Source organism: Macaca thibetana, chromosome 2 (genome assembly GCF_024542745.1).
Source record: "Macaca thibetana thibetana isolate TM-01 chromosome 2, ASM2454274v1, whole genome shotgun sequence".
NCBI classification, from domain to species: Eukaryota; Metazoa; Chordata; class Mammalia; order Primates; family Cercopithecidae; genus Macaca; species Macaca thibetana.
The window spans coordinates 76,399,726-76,405,725 of record NC_065579.1 but is presented as its reverse complement, the minus strand read 5'-3'; the positions used below and the strand labels follow the sequence as shown (position 1 = coordinate 76,405,725).

At 37.0% G+C, this 6,000-nt stretch overlaps 1 pseudogene; it reads left to right on the top strand.

The window, feature by feature from the left end:
• Positions 1 to 216: 216 nt before the first annotated feature.
• Positions 217 to 663, top strand: LOC126947546 (ATP synthase F(0) complex subunit C1, mitochondrial-like; annotated as a pseudogene).
• The last annotated feature ends 5,337 nt before the right edge of the window (positions 664 to 6,000 follow it).

Sequence of the window (6,000 nt, the reverse complement as noted above, 5' to 3'; positions counted from 1 at the left end):
CCTTCTATAATTAACTTTTGGAAAAATGTGTAAGTAATCTTTTCTAACCCCAGACAGATTAAGGTACTCTCCTATGTTATCTAGTAAAATCTTCATAGTTTTACCTTTCATATTTAGGTCTATAATTCTCTTTTAATTCAAATCTGCATAAAATGTGAAGAACAGATTTTCTTTCTTTTTTAAAATAAAGATACCAATTTTTGGCTGAGTGCTGAGACCAAGGACTAAAGCTGGGAGACTGAAAAAATGCAGACCACTGGGGCACTGTTCATTTCTCCAGCTCAGATCCACTGTTGCACCAGGGGTCTAATCAGGCCTGTGTCTGCCTCCTTCTTGAATAGTCCAGAGAATTCATCTAAACAGCCTTCCTACAGCAGCTCCCAACTCCAGGTGGCCAGACAGGAGTTCCAGACCACTGTTGTTGTCTCCTGGGACATTGACACAGCAACCAAGTTTATCGGTGCTGAGGCAGCCACAGTTGGTGTGGCTGGTTCAGTGGCTGGCATTGGAATTGTGTTTGGCAGCTTGATCATTGGCTATGCCAGGAACCCGTCTCTCAGGCAGTAGCTCTTCTCCTATGCCATTCTGGGTTTTACCCTGTCTGAGGCCATGGGGGGGCTCTTCTGTTTGATGGTCACCTTCCACATCCTCTTCACCATGTGAAGCTCCATGGGAGCCACCTGTGCATCCCTGCTGCTACGACTCCATGCCATTCCTGATGCTGGGGTCTGCTAAGCTTTTACCATTAAACACAAAGTTTCTTTAAAAAAAAAAAAGATACCAGTTTTTCTCAGCACCATTTATTGCATAGGCTATTTTTCACCCACTATTTTACAATGATAATGATGTCGGTTTGGGGGTTTCAAGTATGATCTACTAATTCATTTGTATTCACTACACCAAGACTTCCACCACTGCACTGTTTTGATTACTACCGCTCTATAATAAACTTTGTATCTGATAAAACAGATCCTTTCACTTCTGTAACCGTACTCATTATTCTTGACCCTTTGTATTTCCATATATATTTTAGAAACAATTAGTCATGTTTTATACACACACACACAGAGACACACACACAACACACACATAGCCTGTTGGTATTTTTATTTGCCTTATTTGAATTTGTTCAGTTTGGGGAAAACTGGTATTTTTCAACACTGAGGCATCCAATCCTTACAATCATATCAATTAAGGTCTTCTTTAATTATTGTAAATAAAGTTCCACAGTCTTCTCTGTAGAGATTTTGTATATCTTTTATTAGACTTATTGTTAAGTATTTCAATGGTTTTAATGCTATTGTAACAAGTATCTTTTAGGAAAAAGAATTTTTACTTCTTTGTGGCTGGTATCTATTTGTATATTGATTTTGTTTCAGAATTACTCTAAGTTTTCTCCAGATTATTTATAATTTTCTAACCAAGCAATCATATCATCTCTGAATAATAAGAGTATTGGTTTTCTTCCTTTCTAATTCTCATGCCGTATCTTTTTCTTGCAATACTGCACTGCTTGAGACTGCAGCAAAATGTTGATTGAAGGTGGTAGAACAAGTACTCTTTTCTCCTTCCTGATCTCAAAGGAGATGTTGCCATTTTTTATCATTAGATATGTGTGTTATAGTATTTTTGTAGATAACCTTTATTAGAATAAGGATGTCCCTTTCTATTCCTAGTTTGCAAAGAGGTTTTATTATAATGGATGTTGAATTTATCATATTTTTTTCTGTGACCATTGAGATAATGTAATTTTTTCCTTTATTAAGTATGAAAATATACTGATGAATTATCTAAAGTTAAATAACCTTGCATTCCTAGCATAAGCCCAACTTGGTCATGATATATAATTCTTATTAAATAAGATTTTGTTAATATTTTACTTTGAAATTTTGCATGTATTTTCACAAATAAGATTAGCCTTTCTTAAAATGTCTGAAGTTATCCAGAATTCAAAAAATGAGTTGGGAAGTATTCCTTTTCACTAGGCTCTGTAAGAATTTGTAAGATTAATTCTTTATTAAATATTTGATAGAATTCACCAGTGAAGCCATCTAGGCCTGATGGCTTCTTTTTAGAAATGATTCTTTTTTTTTTTTTTCAGACAGAGTCTCGCTCTGTCACACAGGCTGGAGCACAGTGGCAGTCTTGGCTCACTGCAACCTCGGCTTCCAGGTTCAAGTGATTCTCATGCCTCAGCCTCTCAAGTAGCTGGAATTACAGGTGCTGCCACCATGCCCAGCTAATTTTTTTATTTTTAGTAGAGATGGGGTTTTACCATGATGGCCAGCCAGGCTGGTCTTGAACTCCTGACCTCAAGTGATCCACCCACCTTGGCCTCCCAAAGTTCTGGGATTACAGGCATAAGCCCCTGCAGCTGGCCTTAGGAATGATTTTAAATGTGGATTATATTTCTTGGGTGTTTACAGGAACATTTAATTTTTCTATTTCTATTTCATTAAGTTGTGTTTTTCTAGAAATTTGTTTGCATTGTACTACTCTGTTGCAGTAATGAGTCCCCATTTGTGCGCATCTTCCAGCATCCACACCTCTGGATGGTAGTATCTTCCCACATTAACTTTAGTTTCAGCTATGCAATTTGTTTTGGTCAATGAGAGACAACAGGAAAAATAACATAAGCAGAGATTTTAAAACTATTTGCTTTTTTGAACCCTAGAAGTGCTACCATGTGAACAATGCTGCACTGGACTACCGATGATGACACATGCCTCCACCACTCTAACCAAATGCCAGGAAGCCTGTGATACCCTGAGTAATGATTCTCCAAATATGTTGACATCCAAGCCCAGGCACCTACGAATATGGTAGATGGTGAAAGGAACTTTGTAGATGTGATTGTTATGGGTCTTGCAATGGGGAAATTATCCTGGATTATCCAGGTGGGCCTGATGTAGTCACCAGTGTCCTTATAGTAAGAGGGAGGCAGTAAGAGATTTGTCTGCAGAGGAGGTGTGGTATGACAGAAGTAGAGATTGGAATGATACAGTCACAAACCAAGGAATACCAGCAGCCTCCAAAAGTTGAAACAGGCAAGGAACAAATTCTCCCCTAGGACCTCCAGAAAGAACAAGCCCTCTTGATAGGTTGACTTTGGTGAGTCAGACTCATGATTTTGGACTTCTTATCTCCAAACTACAAGAGAATAAATTTGTGTTTAAGCCTCTACACTCAGTAATTTGTTACAGCAGTAATAAGAAACTAAATAGGTTTTGGTATCAAATGTGGAGTGTTGCTGTAACAAATACTTAAAAATGTGGGGGTGACTTTTGAATTGGTCAGCGGGAAGAGGCTAAAAGAATTACAAAAAGCAAAATGGAAAAGCCAGTATGTATTCCAGTATTGCAAGTATATGAGGTAATGCATGTTAACTACCTTCATTTAGCCATTCCACGATGTATACACATTTCAAAACATCATTTTGTAAACTGTAAATATATACAATTTTTATTTGTCAATTAAAAAAATAAGCAAAAACTAAAATATCCTGGGGGAAAGCCTAGATTGCCTTGAATAAACTGTTACTAGAAATACAAATGTTAACAACTCTGCTAGTGAGCACTCAGAAGAAAGTGAGGATACTGTAGAGAGGGCCCACATGATGTCAGAATACCTGCATTATCAAAAACAGACTGCCGGCAGGAATACATTAAGTGCGTGCTGGGGAGAAATGAGGAATTGGAAACTAAAGGAAGCCTAAAACAATCAGGATTCAGTCAGAGGACCCTATTCAAGCCTCCTGAAATCCTTGTGAAGAGATCAGGCATGTGACTCAGCTTCGTCATCAGAAGCCAGGAATAGAGATGGGATTATCCAGAAAAGACATGTGAAAGGTCTCTTGTCTAATGGAGCAAATTGTGTGCCAGTTTACAAGGATTCTGAGAATGTTATACTAGCAGAAACACTTGCAGCTTAGACCAAATGAAAAGAGAAAACAAAACAAAACAAAAAAAACAGTGTTAGACTCCGAAAATTCTATAAGCAAGAAACGGACTGATAAAATCATTTAACTGCAAACTTGTGCTATGCTTCACGAAAATGTAACGATGATTCACAGTGCATCCTTAGGTGCCTAACAAAAACTTATCTAAGGATGTTCCTTGTCTTATCAAATTATGGAAAGTCACTTCGCACAATACATATTCTGAGGTCATTAATATGATCTCTTCCTAGCCTCTGCTTAGGCAGGATCCTAACACATTTATAAGCACAATTTTTGACCAACTGAAGTGGTCCCTTTATGTTGATCATGTAACTGTCTACATCTTCCTGGCAAAACTCTTACTATATATACTCATTATATTCCTATAATTTTTATGTGTACATTTATAAATTACTAAGTTCACTAAGAATAATAGAATCAAAAAAGCCATAATGGGACTTTTAAAATGTCAACCATAATATGCTTACAAGGAACTCTTAAAAAAGTGGAAAGACAAAATACCAAGCATTCAATGGTCAGCTTTGATTGATGTCTAGGCCTCAAAACAAAACACCAATCCCAAAATAGCCTCTTTCAAAGTAAGCCAAAATAGTTTATTCAAACTCAAACCTGCTGAAACTTTTTACGTTTTAACGTTTTATTGTTACCTATAGTCACCCTATTGTGCTGCTGAACAATAGATCTTTTTCTTTCTATCTAACTGTATCTTTGTACCCATTGACCAACCCCTCTTTATACCTTCTTCCCCACTACCCTTCCTAGCCTCTGGTAACCATCATTCTACTCTATCTCCATGAGTTCAACTTTTAATTTTTAGCTCCCACATACGAGTGAGAACATGCAATATTAGCCTTTTTGTGCCTAGTTTATTTGACTTAACATGTCCTCCAGTTCCATCCATGTGGTTGCAAATGAGTTTTATTCTTTTTCACAGCTGAATAGTACTCCATTGTGTATATGTACCACATTTTCTTTATCCATTCATCTGTTGATGGACACTTAGGTTGATTCCGTATCTTGGCTATTGTGAATAGTGCTACAGTAAACATGGGAGTGCAGACATCTCTTTGATAATTTTCTTTCTTTTAAATATATATCCAGCAATGGGATTGCTGGATCATATGGTAGTTCCATTTTTAGCTTTTTTGAGGAACTTTTATACTGTTCTCCATAGTGGTTGTACATACATTCCCACCAACAATGTACAAGGGTTACCCTTTATGTTCTCAAAGAAGCATCCCTTAGTGCTTGTTCTTTTTATAAAAGCTATTTTTACTGTGGTGAGATGATATCTCATTGTAGTTTTGATTCACATTTCTTTGATTAGTGATGTTGAGCATTTATTCATATACATGTTGGCCATTTGTATGTCTTCTTTTTAAAAATGTCTATTTAAATCTTTCACCTATTTTAAAATTGGATTCTTTTTTCTATTGAATTACTTAAGCTCATTATATATTCTGGTTATTAATTCCTGGCAGACGGGTAGTTTGCAGATATTTTTCCATTCTGTGACTGGCTCTTCACTTTGTTGATTGTTTCCTTTGCTGTAAAGATGTCTTTTAGCTTGATGTGATCCCATTTGTCCATTTTTGGTGGAGGGTCTCGCCTCAGTGTTGATGGCTGCTGACTGATCAGGTTGATGGTTTGCTGCAGGTTCGGTGGTAGCGGCAATTTCTTAAAATAAGGCAACAATGAAGTTGGCCACAGTAATTGACTTCCTCTCATGAAAGATTTCTCTGTAGCATGCAGTGCTGTTGATAGCATTTTACCCCTAGAAGAACTTTCAAAGCTGGGGTCAGCCCTCTCAATTCCTGCCTCTGCATTATCAACTAAGTTTCTGTAATATTCTAAATCCTTTGTCATTTCAACAATGTTCACAGCATCTTCACCAGGAGTAGATTCCATCTCAAGAAACCACTCAAGAGTCTCATAAGTGGGCTCAAAATAGTCAACCATGCTATAAAAAGATGTGCTGTCATTTGGGCTTTGTTATTCCATTTATAGAACACAAGCAAAGTCTATGTAGCATAATCTTAATG